The 14,481-nt window shown below is 46.3% G+C and overlaps 1 protein-coding gene across 1 annotated transcript in view; it reads left to right on the forward strand.

Moving 5' to 3' along the window:
* The first annotated feature begins 472 nt into the window (after positions 1 to 472).
* Positions 473 to 14,481, forward strand: part of Setbp1 (SET binding protein 1) — a 314,925-nt gene continuing 300,916 nt past the window's right edge. Inside the window, exon 1 of the mRNA XM_040741556.1 lies at positions 473 to 1,142. The gene's annotated coding sequence lies outside the window, so the exon portion shown is untranslated. The remainder of the gene's footprint in view (positions 1,143 to 14,481) is intronic.

A 14,481-nucleotide genomic window follows, 5' to 3' on the forward strand; every position in this document is an offset into this window, starting at 1 on the left:
GGGGAGCGGGAGGGGCGCGGGGGCTGGCGAGGGGTCCCGGGTTCCGCGTCCCCGAACTGTTCTCCTCCCCCCCGCCCGCGGCAAGAGCCCGCTCCCCCCCAATTGACCGAAATTCACCGAGGGGGGCGGTCGAGGGAGAGGTCGTCGGCCGCTCGCCGGCTGCGCCTCCCTGGGCTCCGGCTGGGGAGCCGCCCGGGCTCGCAGAGCGAGCAGTGTGGGCTCCCGCGCCCCCTCCGAGGCAGATCGCGGGGTGGCAGTCCCCGTAGGCTCCGCCGCGCGGCCGCTCCAATCCTCCCCCTCCCCCGCTCACGCCCTCCCCCTTCCTTTCAGTAGGACTCCGGGACTCGGGAGAGGGCGCGGGAGGCAGGCACACGGGCCCGACCCCACTCCAGCGCTCGCCAGGGACGCGGGCGGGCGGCGAAGGGACGCGGAGGGGGCGCGGGGCGGGCGCGGTCATAGAGCGGCGGCGGCGGCGGCGACGGCGGCGGCAGTAGCGACCGCGGGTGGACCAGCGGCGGCGGCAGGGCCGGCGGGCGCCGGGGACCGAACTGCACAGCTCAGCAAAAGCGCCCCAGCCCTCGGCGCGCCGCCTCCTGCGAGCCCAGCCGGGCAACATTTTGTAACCCTCCAATCCATCCTTTTGAGAAAAGGGGAAAAAATAGCATTGAACGGAGAGACGGGGAAATCTATCTAATATATATACATATATACATATGCATATTTATGTATATGTACATATATATATTATCTTTGGTTCCTGCTAAAATTAGCCGGGCTCGCCGAGCGCCTGTGTGCGAGTGTGTGCGTGCGGGCGTGTGTGTGAATGTGATTACTCCAGGACTCCTCGGGCTCCGGAGACGCCATTTTCCCCCTTGATATCTCTCTCCGTAAATTGGTGGCGCGGCGGAGGCGGCCGCGGCAGGCGGGAAGCGCGGGGCTGGCCGGGGCGCTCGCCGCCGCCTGCGCGCCCGGGGGCCCCGGCGCCCCCCGAGCGAGGGCGGCCCGCCCCGCGCGTCGCCGTTTGACAGATGCTCGTCGCTATGGAGTTGCCGCAGCAGCACCTTTGGGGGCTCGGACGAGCGACCAGAGGCGGAATCTGAGCGAGCGCCCAGGCCAGCGGAGCCGGAGCCGCCGGGACATGGGTGAGCAAGCGCGGCGACCTTGGCGCGGGAGTCGGGGCGCCTAGCCTCCCGCCGCGCCGCGGGCCCAGCGCGCCGGGGGCCGGGGGCGGTGTGTGCCATGCATGCAAAAGTTCACGTCGCCTCGCCGGGGCTTTGACTTTGCACTGGGCTGGAGGGGGGGTTGGGGGCCCGGCCAAGGGGCGGGATGCAGGTCCCGGCGAGGCTGCGCGGGGATGGGCGCGATTCTGCCGGCTGGTGGGTCGGCAGTGGTGCTGACTTAACTGGAGTAGCCCGTTGGTGGCAGTGATGGTGGAAGCCTCGGGCTGGAGGGCTGGGAGTTTATTGAGTTTCGGCTAATCGGATCCTCTCCCCACCCCCTCCTTCTGTACCCTCCCTTGGTCCTGCTGTCGGCTGCCGGGCTGGAGGGGTTGGCTTTGGTGAAGTGGACTGGGGAAACGGAGGGGGGTAGGGAAAGGGGTGGGGAGGCAGCAGGATATTTTTTTCCCCCTCTCTTTGTAACTTGCAGGTTAAGTGGAGCTAGAGAGCTACATTGTAACCTAGTTGGATGGGGGTGGAGGGGTAGTGTTAAATGTATCAGAATCTAGCGTGTCGTTAATAGAAGAACAGGGGAGAAGTGGTCCAGCCAATGAAGGTTGGTGTGTGCTTGGGTTCTGGCTCTGTGTTAGTTTTTCTCTTTTAAAAAATCTTAATCAGTGGATTTGAGTCTCTTTCTTGAGATCTCCAGGCTGGGGATTGTGAAAAGGCAGGAATTCCCTTAAAAGCAGAGAATGCCCCCTTTGAAAGCACGCATTGTGTGCGTTTGTACAGGAGCCCAGAGCTTGGGAATTAACGCAGGCTTCCCTATTCGGTGGTTTCCAGTGGGAAATCACTCCGGAAAGGAAGCCCTTCAGTATGGATTTATTGTTTTTGTCTTTGGAACCATTATCTCTTTGACCAAAATACTGTCTGTGAAGTTCCTCAGAATCCAAGTCAGGTAAATCGGACTGGGCATCTCCGTAACAAGACAGTGATAACGGGGACACTGTTTTCGGTGTCTGTGATGGAAGCGTTGTTGGGTAATTGCAATTTCTGAACAGTAGAGCATGCTGCTCCTAAAATAAATAATAAATAATAAGTAAGTTACTGCCGAAATGATGTCCTCTATGTCCTCTGTACACTCTCCAATCTCCTCCTTCCAGACCCTCACCAGCCACTACAGTTCTGAAATTGGACCCAACCACAGATATTTTGTTGAAGAACAGGAAAGTTGTTCAGTTGGAAGTATGGGATGAGGCTAGAGATACTGTGAGTGTGATGATGAGTTGTTACTGCCCTCTGATGCTGCATTTATTCTTTATGTGCCTTTGTGGGATTCTCAGCATGTGTATCTGTCTGAAAGGACTGTTGAGGGAAGGATTTCCGATTTGTTTCCGTTTCAAATAAACCGTACCGATAATCTCATGACTGAAGTCTGATACTAACAGGGCAGTGTGTGTGTGTGTGTGTGTGTGTGTGTGTGTTTGTCCTTAGTCCTGCACTCTATTTTACAAGGGAGTGATTCTAGAATTCTAGAATTCTACAGAAGCCACTTTCCCTTCATTTCCCCTAGTCTTCCTGCCCACAGGCATCCACACCTTTCCTGGTGAGTTCGAGCCCATGGTCTTTAAGAAAATACTGATCCTAGTTTCGTTTTTTAAAAAAATACATTCCTTTCTCATTTCTTTTATTTTCTTTCCATCATTGACTGATTTATTTATTTTCCTGACAATTTGCACTGAAAAGTGATTTCATAGAAAAGCTGTCACCAAAACTCTTGGGCACTTTTGGCCCATCCTCCATGATTACATGATTATATAGTGCCTGCAGATAAACCTCATGTGTCTCATTCAGACTTGACTTTTGAGATTCCTGTGTGCACTTTGTGCTGGGGTGAAGAAGGACCTGGAGTGGAAGAATAGTTTCTGCAGCCACATCTTCAGCCCTGAGACCAGATCTAGGTACCCAGGAAAGAGTTTCCTGTCTCACTGCAGTTAATACAGCCTGGCTGGCAAGAGAAGGTAGTGCCAGCAGGCCAAGGGGGAGGAGAGAGTTTACAGCCTTTTAAGATGCAGCCAGTTTACAATCCTGCCTCCCTCTTCTCTGGGCTTGTGTGGCTCCCTTCCACTGACTGTCCTTAAACTCCTGGAATGAGGCTGATTTCTTTGCTCCTAGCTGCATTTCCAGGTTGTATAGTCACTTTGAAGGTGCTGTGCTTCCAAGTCTGTACTTCATTCAGCTCATTGCTGGTCACTAGCAAAAGGATGTTAAGACAGAATGTTCCAGACAAATCAGAATGGCTTAAGAAAGCAAGCATGATTGAAGGAGGGCTTTTCAAACTGCAGGAAACGTAGTCCCAGGAAATACAGAGGTACTCAGGGTGCCACTCAGGGTGCTTGGAACAAGATCCTCCCCCCCCCTCACACACACACAAAGAGAGAGAGAGAGAGAGAGAGAGAGAGAGAGAGAGAGAGAGAGAGAGAGAGAGAGAGAGATCCTAATTTGAGGAAGTTGAACTGCAGTTGGAACTGGGCTGTGCAAGCTGCTGCCACTTCAGTAACCTGAGCTGAGCTGGGGGAGGAGGTGGGGATCACAGGCATTCAGGAGACAGAGGGAAAGGGACTTGTCTTCTTTCTGAGCAGGAAAAATAGATGTGTCACTGGAAAAAAACAAACTGGACGTGGGGGGAGGGGTGGCTGCAAGGAACATAAAGGAGAGCATCTCAGGCAGTGGTGTTACTTACGAAGGGGGCTACTTGGAGCTTGGAAGGAAATAACTGCCTTATATGCTTGAGGAGCCAGGCAAGAGCAAGGCTGTAATCTGATCTTTCTCTTGTTAACATCAGAATGCTATGTCGGGAGGCCTTGCTGGCACTCAGTTCTAGGTGTCCTATGGGAAGCCTGGAGGTATCCCCGAGAGAGGGAGGCAAACAGCCCCTGCTGCCAGGAGAACATCTGGTCGCAAACTGCCATTCCTCACAAGGAGCTACTTTGAGAAGTACCTGACCCCAGTGAAGGAGGGGAGAGGGGAAAAAAAGGAGAGCATTGGGTTACTGAAGAATTTAACTAAAAATGGCCAATGGAGAGAGCCAGGAGGAAGATCATTGCTAAAGAAGGAAGAGATGTGAGCACTCCTCCACCCCTGATGATTCCCCATTACTTTTCTGCTATAATCTTAACTTTGAATTCCAACAGGATCCAGATTAATTCTTCTGTGTCACAAAACTGACCATCTAGGAGAGGGAAGTTCTTGCAAAGTGGTCATTATTTTCAGGCCTGCTAATATCTCTGCCATGTTTCTGTAACATGTGCAAAGAAGAGAGGAGAGTCAACTAGATGTGTAGATTATCCTTTCTGGGTTCCTGCAGAGACACTAACACTTGGCCAGGCTTCCCTTGGCCTCCCAGAATGCCAGTTTCTTCCTTGGAGACTTGACGCTTTAATTAAAACCAGAAAGCTATTGAAGACAGACCCAGCCAATGAGATTCTGTTTTCTGCACTGCTCAGGGATGAGAAATAAATAATTTTTTTGCTGATGGCATTTCAAGTTGCTTCAGTTTTACTCATGCCAGAAGAACTGGGTACATTATTATTAACACATTAGCATTGTGTAAGGGATCTCAGAACTTAACATTGGATGGGATGGCATTTGTTCAGAAACCCATGGTATGAGAAAATCCTGCAAGCATGGGGCAAGGGCATGCCTAGAGTGCTCACAACATTGTGTTATAGAAGACATCCTCACTAAAAGTCACTTCCTGGGAGGAAGGGGACAACATTCATTCTAGTCCTGTCTTACAACCTGTTATGAAGTTAGATCAACTATGCAAAGGCATCTGAAATAACTTAGGAGGGGGAAAGCTCCTCTATTTATTATTATTACAATTTTAAAAGTGCCAGTTCAGGATCTGTTGATGTTGGTGCTTTGGGCTCTGGGTGAGGCTACACATCATGGCAAAACCCAAAATAAAACAAAAACATGGTGTAGAACAGTCACTTACATCCAGACCAGGAAGGGCGAGGGAGAGACATAAAGGAGGACTTGGGATCCCAGAAACATTGAGCCCATGCTCCCACTAACCTAAAGACCTCTGGCTAGGTCCCACCTCTTCTGTTTTCTAGTTCACAAAAGTGCCACGTTGGAGACACATGACATTTGATGGGCATTAACATCCAAACTTTCCATTGCCATTACCGTATTAATTGTGCTCTCTCTCTCTCTCTCTCTCTCTCTCTCTCTCTCTCTCTCTCTCTCTCTCTCTCTCTCTCTCTCTGTGTGTGTTGGGGGTGGAGCTTTTGTTTTGTAATTCTTTCAGTTTTTTTCCATTCTTTTTCTCCTTCCCCTCCTCCCCCTCCTCTTCCTCCTCCCTTACCTCCTCCTCCTTCTTCATTATTATTATTTGACACAGAGTCTCACTGTGAAATCCTAGCTGGCCTGGAATTCACTATGTTGACTAGGCTGGTCTTGAACTCATAGGGGCCTGCTTGCTTCTGCCTCCCCAATGCTAGGAATAAAGAACTGTGTCACCATGCATGTTGTTCTATACACTCTTTTTTTTTTTTTTTTTTTTTTTTTTTTTTTGGTTTTTCGAGACAGGCAGGGTTTCTCTGTATTGTCTTGGAGGCTGTCCTGGAACTTGCTTGTTAGACCAGGCTGGCCTCGAACTCACAGAGATCCGCCTGCCTCTGCCTCCCAAGTGCTGGGATTAAAGGCGTGCACCACCAACACCCGGCTTGTACACTCTTAATGAAGGTGAGGACACTTTAGCCAGCCCAACCCTTGATGAATACTAAAGAGAAAGCCCATGAAGGCACAAAGTTGATTCTCACCTACATTATCGTTCTGAATTTTCATTTAGTCTCCTACTAGATTTTTATGTTCCCTTCGCATCAAGCTGGAATTAAATGAATTTCATGGTTTGTTTAAGTTTTCAGTTGATAGGTACAGTCAGAACAGCTTTCCTGTTAGAGTTGGACTTTTACCCCCATTGAACTCTGCTCTCTAAGGCTGAGGAGGTATTTTTATCAGTCTTTGGTTTAGAAACCATCACAAGCTAACTTGTGCTGTTGAGTGTAAGCCATGATGCTAGTGTCAAGTGAAGAGTGTGATCTGTCCTGAGGCCCACAGGATCCCTTAGAGCAGTGGATCCCAAACTTCCTATGCTGGGACCCTTTAATGCAGGTCCTCATGCTGTGGTGACCCCCCAACCGTAACATTGTTTCATTGATACTTCATAACTGTAATTTTGCCACTGTTATGAATTGTAATGTAAATATGTGATAAGTAGGATATCTGTATATGACCTCTGTTGGGGTTGTGACCCACAGGCTGAGAACCACTGTCTTAGGCAGAAACAGATGTGCTCTCCCTAGAACTATGGTGGACCATGGTAGGTTATGACACACCATGTAAGACACAAACTGATCTACTAAGTGGATTCTACGGTGGGCAAGAAATCAGCCTTTCCATATACTGGGGCAGGAAAGGTGATACGCTTGACTTTTGTTCAGAAAAATCATCACTTTGATCTAACAACTTTTCCCACCAAAAATGTTCTCTTTCATACGTGTGGAGTTTCATTCATATCAAAAATAACTTCATAACACATCCACCCCCTTAGATCTTCTTAGGAAGGAAGCCAAAGAAATATTTATCCCTGCTCAGAAGAGAAGGGAATGAATACCTTAGGTTGCCTGCAGTGACAAGTTAGTGACTGACCTGGGTACATGTGAGCAGCCTCAAAGATCTGATCTTTCTCATTATCTCCTGGCTAAATGACCACAGTAACTTATGTAGCTTCTTGGACCCACAGTAGCCTCCCTGGGAAAATGGGGATAAAGATATCTCCGTCCCTGTGTCCTAGGGGTTGTAAGGATTTAGTTATCCCAGACAATTTCTGTCACTGAAATCTTGGAGATTTTCTGTGCTGCCTCTTGGAAACTGATGCTGGGATTATTTTTGCCACAACCCACTCTAAGAAGAATACCCACAAAACCCTTATGTCTAAGAGTTTAACAAACTTAACAGCACATACATATCAACTGGTGAGTCAGTTGAGCTACTCCACTCAAGCATGTACGAGTTGCATGATCAGATGGGCATTGTTCCGTGTGTGTGTGTGTGTGTGTGTGTGTGTGTGTGTGACTCAGTCTCATGTGATGGCCAGTCCAGTTGGACTCAAGGAAGAACTAGTGCTCAGGAAAGGCAGAGAATCATGAGAAGAAAAGTGGATGGATGCAAACCTGCTGGGAAGAGACACAGTGGGCAGAGATGGTCTCCGTCAGTGTTCCATGGGGTTGAGAAGTGTCACCTGAGACAGAGTTCCTAATGTCTCTAAAGAGAAGAAATGATAGCACAAATGTCTTTGTCCTAGCACATCCAGGACATTTTCTAGACTCTGGAATGCTTTTCATAGTTTCTTGGCTCCTGGAGTCTTATGCTTTCTCCCTTAAGATGCCTGGCCCTCCATGTCTGGAACCAGCCGCGTTGTTTTCTGTAGTGCTCATCCCACAGTGTTTTCCAGTAATCCCCTCTTGGGGCAACATACAGGGCTTCTATTCCTGTCAGATTCGTTTCCCTGATAACACTGAGAATTCTGTCCCCTGTCCCCTTCAACACCTCATCTCACTCGCTCCCTTGCCACATCCAATTGGGAAGGTGGCCTAACTGGTCCTATTTAACCAGAGCATCTACTTGTGAGGACAGCTGACACCACTGTGCTTCTCAGTGAGGATGCACTGGTTATTCCCAGTCAGCTCTGCTTGTCTCTTCCCTGTGGTCAGAGCACTTCCGGCCTGATGCTTCCCTACTTTTTTCGCTTGTGTACCCTAACTGTAGACCTAATAAGGGCTGACATCTGTTGCGTGAATCTACCAGACGATTTTATGTAGAGTTCCACTATTAAGAGTAAATGTTTTCAAAGTATACCAGATCATTGTAAAATGAAGCAACACAGGAGGGCCTCTTAGAATAAGTAATAACTAGTTATGTTAATAGCTTTTTATAGTTTTGGCTGTCTTTCAGAGGAAATCACCCAATCTCAGTTTTGCCATCAAAGCCTCAGAGGTAATGATATTTTACCACGTGGGTGTCTTTTCAGTCAGGGGTTCCACGCATTCATTCTGTAATCATTTATTAAGTGCCTACCTGGAGTGTCCTAGCCCTTCTAACACTCTTAAATTCCAGTTGTGTGCCTTGGTTTCCACACTTATTTTGCCATTTAACCTTCCCTGCTTCAGTTGGCCTGCCTTTCTGCTCATTAGTGACTGGGCAAGCCTGGCTACACAGAAGCCACACAGAAGGGAAGTCTTGAGACGCAGGCTTGAGGCTGGGCTGGGGACCTCTTAGCATGGGCGAGGAGCAAGTCCCACTGCTCTTCTTCTTATCTTTACTCATTGGAAAGTGAAAAGGTTAAGGCAGATATGGACAGTCCCATCTGAAATACTGGGATGCTACAGCTAGATGTGTCAAGGAGATTTTAGAACTTTTCCTTTAAAGCTCAGAGCTCCTCAAACTCATTTAATGACACCCCTGCCAACTGTCCAAACCAATCCCCATGAGAACTAAGGCACTCAGCTTGGTGTTTGATGTGGTTGAAAGAGTTACGGAAGGGGAAGTTGGTGCCCTGGGGTAAATTAAATCAGAAGCTCCCCAATTAGAGCAGAACAGGCTTGCAGGAATGGTGAGGTGGGGCAAGGATACGGTAAGTATGAAGCAACACCACAAAAAGCAGCCTGGAAGGAAGCAAAGGGTTAAATTATCCTCCTCACTGCGTTTGAAGCCTGGGCCCTCCGTGGTGAAATAACCAAGTCAACACAAAGACAGTGGTATAAAGTCAACTCTGTAAAGTCCAAAGCTGTCATCTTTGTTGGGACTTTACCATCACCTCCTGTGCCCCCTGGGCATCCCGGATCTCTGCTGAAGATGCTTCATTTGCACATCTGGGGTCTGGGCATCATTTCATGATGCAAATCATTAGGGGCTTGAAGGCTGGGGCAGAATATCTGCTTGGGGCCACAGGACTTGTTTGCTCTGTCACTGGAAGCCTGTATGAAAAAGAAATGGCTACTGGGTTGCTTTGTGCGTGCTGTGGGATCAGAAGGAATCCAAAGCCACATTTTTCTGAACTGTTGGATTGGGGTGGGATCAGGAAAATTAATCTTTGTCTTAAGGCACTATGAAAGGTTCATGGGTTTTCTGGATTATCTGGAAGCACACCAGTTGAATTCTTAGAAAGAAAAGCTGATGGAAGCTATTGAGATGCTATGGTTTGAAACCCCAGGAATTTTGGGGTTTGAAAGGATTTTGGATAAAATCCAAAGGATTTTGGATGAAAATGTAAGAAAAAAGAGCAAGCACATTGCACAAAAGCTGTATTATTATTTTATTATTATCTTTATGTGCCAGTGATCCAGTCTGTCAGTGGAATGGTACTTGGAGAGATACAGAAATGGTATTAGCTGAATTTGAGGGATCCAACATATAGTAGCCCAGGAATGCTTATTGGAGTGAGGAGGGCATCATATTCTTGGAGCCAAATAAAAAAACTTGGGGAAATTTCTGTGTAGTTGATACTGGCTATGCCCATGACCTGTTGTTATTTGAGCAAGAAGACTTTTCCTTTGTTTTTGCTTTTTTTTTTTGTTTCATAACATGGTTGCCAGAAAGCATGATTTGACATAAAAGCACCATGGGCCTCCCTCTGCTCCTAACACTGTCTTTAAGAACTCTATGAAGAAGTTTTTGGTCCACAAGTATCGTTTGAAATCTTATCATTTCATCTTGTACAGGGCTTTCTCTTGGATGGGAAAGATCTGATAGAAAATGGCACTTTTGCCCTTGGCAGTGGATGTTAAGTTTGAAGAGACATGTTTAGCTAAAATGCAAGTTACCATTCTAATTTAGAACCTTTTCCCAAGTGGAGTTTTGCTACCCATGTGATCCATGCTAAGGTGTATTGGGGAAAGCTTCAAGAAGGATGCATTTGTGGGAGGAAGAGAAAGAAGGAGCCTTTCTTAGAGGGAGACCCTTCAGTGATGGAAGTGAGCTAAAGTGAATTATGGATTTAAAATTCCCTTGAAATGAGTCCTAATCATGTGATATAGAAAGACCAAGGATTAAATTGTGTGCAGTAGGAGTCCAAGAACCACTGGCAAGGCCAGGTAGATCTGAGAACGCTTCAAAGAACATGTGAAACTTGAGTCTCTCCCACAACAAAGGAGTGGTCTTGACTAGGTAGGTACAGAGGCTGGAAGATCATCTGTGTAAATTAGGAGTGTGTAACAGAGAGAGTTCAACACAGTACTCTGCATTTGGAGGAGAAAGGCAGAAGGGATAGCCCAGAGGCCAAGACTCCAGCTTTTCAAAGTCGAGCTGAGGAGCCAAGATCAGTTTCCCAAATGCTACAAGTGCAGACTTGAATGGAAAGAGGCTGCACAATTCACAGATTTCCATGTATACAGTCTAGAACCCTGACTTCTGGCCATGCTGCCTTCTGTGAGGCTCTGCCCATCACCACCTCAGCAGTTGCAGTCTGATACTCAAAAAAAGTGTCTTTAGAACAAACAATAAAACAATATATTAACATTTGGACTGGGGATTGTCCGTTCTCTGGCCCAGAAGACCCCATGACGATGGAAGTTATCTTTAGGAGTTTAGTGCATAATCGGAGAAGGACGCACTAGTTTTAGCAGCGATATAATGTTTAAATGGCAGTTCAGGGTGCCCAGAAGAGAGGAGCTATAGAGGAAGGGACATGGAGGGAATGTTTGTTCAGCTCTGTGATATGCCTAGCATTTTCTCTACAGCAGAAGGGTGAGGTGTGTCAAATGACAATGCACAAAGCAATTGCCGAATCAGATGGTTGAGGGGATGAAGATTTGTTTGTTCTAGATCCAACATTTTATTCAACATTAAAGGGCATTTCTAGAAAGATTAAGGAACTTACCATCTGTCATTCTCTCATTTGGTTTGCTCCCATCATCCCAAATGAAAAAGGTTTTTTTCTTTTGCTTTGTTTTTAAATTTTCATTTTACATGTGGCACCTGGTGGATAACAGGTTCCAGTGATTACCTGATGTTGGCTCTTTGGATTTGGTGGTATTGTGAGTTAAATAATATTCGGGTCCAGAGATGACTACCCCTGTGATTTCAGCAATCCCCAAACTTAAGTTTTCATGTGTAGAAAATGAGCACATCTCTTAAATTGGGTTAAAATATAAGATAGCAGACCAAAGGTATACCAGATGCACATTCTAGAAGCATGTTTACAGTATGGGTTTCTGTTCCCTACTTGGAAGGAAATACTAAGTTCACAATACTTTCTAACAGATCTGCCAGGATTCATCTATTTTGACACCATTCAGTATGTGTTGTGTTTTTTCCCTCTGTAAGAGTCTGTGTAGTGAATAGGATGAGCAGGTGAGAAATGTGATCCTGAAGGATGTGAGGGGATATGGCAACTCAGAGGGTAACAATTTGGAACTCTTATGGGCAGAAGCAAGTATGAGATTTTGGTCAGAAGCTGGTCAGCCTTTGTGTTTTAGATAGGTCATAATATAAAAGAGCAATCATGTATGTGAGTCATTCATCAGTCAACAACGAGGATACATTGGTCCTGAGAACCGTGTTGCTAAGTGCTTTTGTTATTGTGCAAACATCATAGTGTGTTCTTGTATAAGCCGAGATGGCACAGGGTAATCAGGGAAGGTTACCCTGGGATGCCATCAAGAGGCAGCAACATGAGAAGGCTGAGATGGCTTCGCGCATAGTGGCATGGCATATGGCTTTAGAGCAAACCTTTTATAATTAGAAAGAATACAGCTAAATTAATGATAAAAGGTATAGAATAGAAAGACACATGAACTAGTGGAATAGCCCTTCATTGTTACAAATATGTCCTATGTAATATACCTGATTCTGTATGCTGTCCTATTGTGTGACCGACACTGGAGTAGGTTTGTTCACATTGGGTCACATTAAATGTATGAGTAATATCATGGACTATAATAGTACAGTGATGACAACATTGCTAGGTAATGGATTTTCAGCTATATTGTAATTATACAGGGCCACCACCACACATGCATTTTGTTGTTGACCTAAATCTTATTCTTCCGTGCACTGGTATGTATCTAGCCTCAAGATCTGGAATAGGAAATGTGCGCCTTAGGCAAATTACTAACCTTGCTGGGACTTTGATACATTAAGGACATGATCATGACATCCCAGGGCTATATATGGATTAAACTGATAGTCACTGTAAGGCAGTGTTTCTCAACCTTCCTAATGCTGTGACCCTTTAATACAGTTCCTCATGTAGTGACACCGACCATAAAATTGTTTTCGTGGCTACTTCATAACTGTAATTTTGCTACTCTTATGAATTGTAATGTAAATATCTGTGTTTTCCAATGGTCTTAGGAGACCCCATCCCCATGTAGAAAGGTTGATCTAACCCTAAAGGGGTCATGACCCACAGGTTGAGAAACTCTGCTGTTTTGTTTTGATGGTGTTCCTTCCCTAACCCTGTGGAAGAATATTAACAGCAAGTAGGATGCTATGGCTGGAACTGGGCATGCAAGCTTGATGGGTCCCGGGAGCCAATCCCCACAGCTTATTCTATTGTGCCATTATGAGAAGGCAGCTGGAATCAGAGTTGTTAGTTAATAGTGTGCTCAGTCTCAAGACTTAGCATCTTGATTCAGATTCTTTCCCTGCTACTGAGATCCTAAATACAAGAGTTGATGTTTTATACTTAAGCTTGAGTTCATCACAGCCCACTTAACCAGAGCTGAAGAAGAAATCAGTCCCTTTTAATAGCTTCTAAGTAGATAAGGCGTAATACCATACCAGAACAGAAGGGTATATGGGGCTCACCTCATGGATTCCCCTTAGTCATTAAATGAAGACAGGGTGTGTGTCAGGGGCACTTTCTGGCTGAACACAGTGATATTTTCTCTGTGAGACAAGCCATCAATACAAAACAGCAGAACACCCAAGTTAGCAGGTTTAAACTCAGCTATCCGTGTGTGTTTTCCATTATGCATGAGTATGTAGAAGGCTGGATTCCAACCCCTGGGCCACAGGGTTTTCCTTGGGATCTGAGAAGAGAAGGCAACACTAGCCCATTTGTAACTTGGCTGACACATTCCAGGGGACCAGTCAAGTTTAACAAAAAGCGTGAGCATTTACTAAGGTGATCCCAGGTAATTATGATCTCATTTAATATTTAATCTTCAATTACTTCTCCTAGGAGCCCCTGAGGTAGGATTATTACCCACTTTACAAACGAGACTTGAATGGCTTAAAAATGCCTTGCTAAATACAGTTACTAATGGGAAAGAGACTAAGTGATCTAAGCCTATGACCTCCAGTCTGGCTTCTCCCACTCTTCTTTGCAAGGTGAAGCAAGGTCTTTGAACCTCTCCCTTTGGACAATTTCTCCTTGTGTGTCCACTGAACTCCGAAATGTGTTACGACCCATTCAAAACACTGTCCCTGCTTTATGATCAGGTGGACAAGATAGACAACATTAAAACATTGAAACACAGCTTGTTAAGTGCCTTGATAGTAAAATACCCAAGGAATTGAGAGGAAGGCCCACTTCTAGCTGTCTGTCACTGTCTCTGTTTGCCTCTCTCTTCCTCTCTCTCTCTCTCTCTCTCTCTCTCTCTCTCTCTCTGTGTGTGTGTGTGTGTGTGTGTGTGTCTGCATATGCAAGTGTATTCATTGAGTAATGTTGAGCTTCTGGATGGAGGTGAAAGTTGACCCAATTCTTGAGATAACTTAGAGCTAACCTTGGTAGAACTGAGAAAAGCCTCCAAGCCAGCCGAATTAGGGGCCTTATGTAGGGTAATACACATCAAGGGAGTTCCAGAGATGTTGCTGGAAGATGTATTGGGGGAAACACTCCAACAATGCTTCTTGGAGGAAGTACAATGTGACCTGAAATGTACAGGTGTGTGGAACACAAAAAATGACTGCTGGGTAAGAGTTTGTCCTTTGTTGTAGACCATAGACATAGATGCAGTGTCAGCAGATTGTGGTGTGAGGGTATCTTCACTCTTGCTGATTGAGAGCCAGGTATGTGTTGGGTCACTTGATCCATTCACTGGTGTTTATGGACCATTTATTCCAGGAATTTTGGCAGCAGGAAGGGTTTCAAGAAACATCACTCAGAGTTATAGGCACTCCAAGTCAAAGGGTGACTGACTGACTGTAGTCTGACACAACCTTCCCTTCAACATTCACTGAATAAAGAATTTAGGGCTTCTTTCCATGTATCACCAACTGTGGCAGGCACTGGGGATAGCATGACACTCAA

Source organism: Mesocricetus auratus, unplaced genomic scaffold, assembly GCF_017639785.1.
Source record: "Mesocricetus auratus isolate SY011 unplaced genomic scaffold, BCM_Maur_2.0 Super-Scaffold_6730, whole genome shotgun sequence".
NCBI classification, from domain to species: Eukaryota; Metazoa; Chordata; class Mammalia; order Rodentia; family Cricetidae; genus Mesocricetus; species Mesocricetus auratus.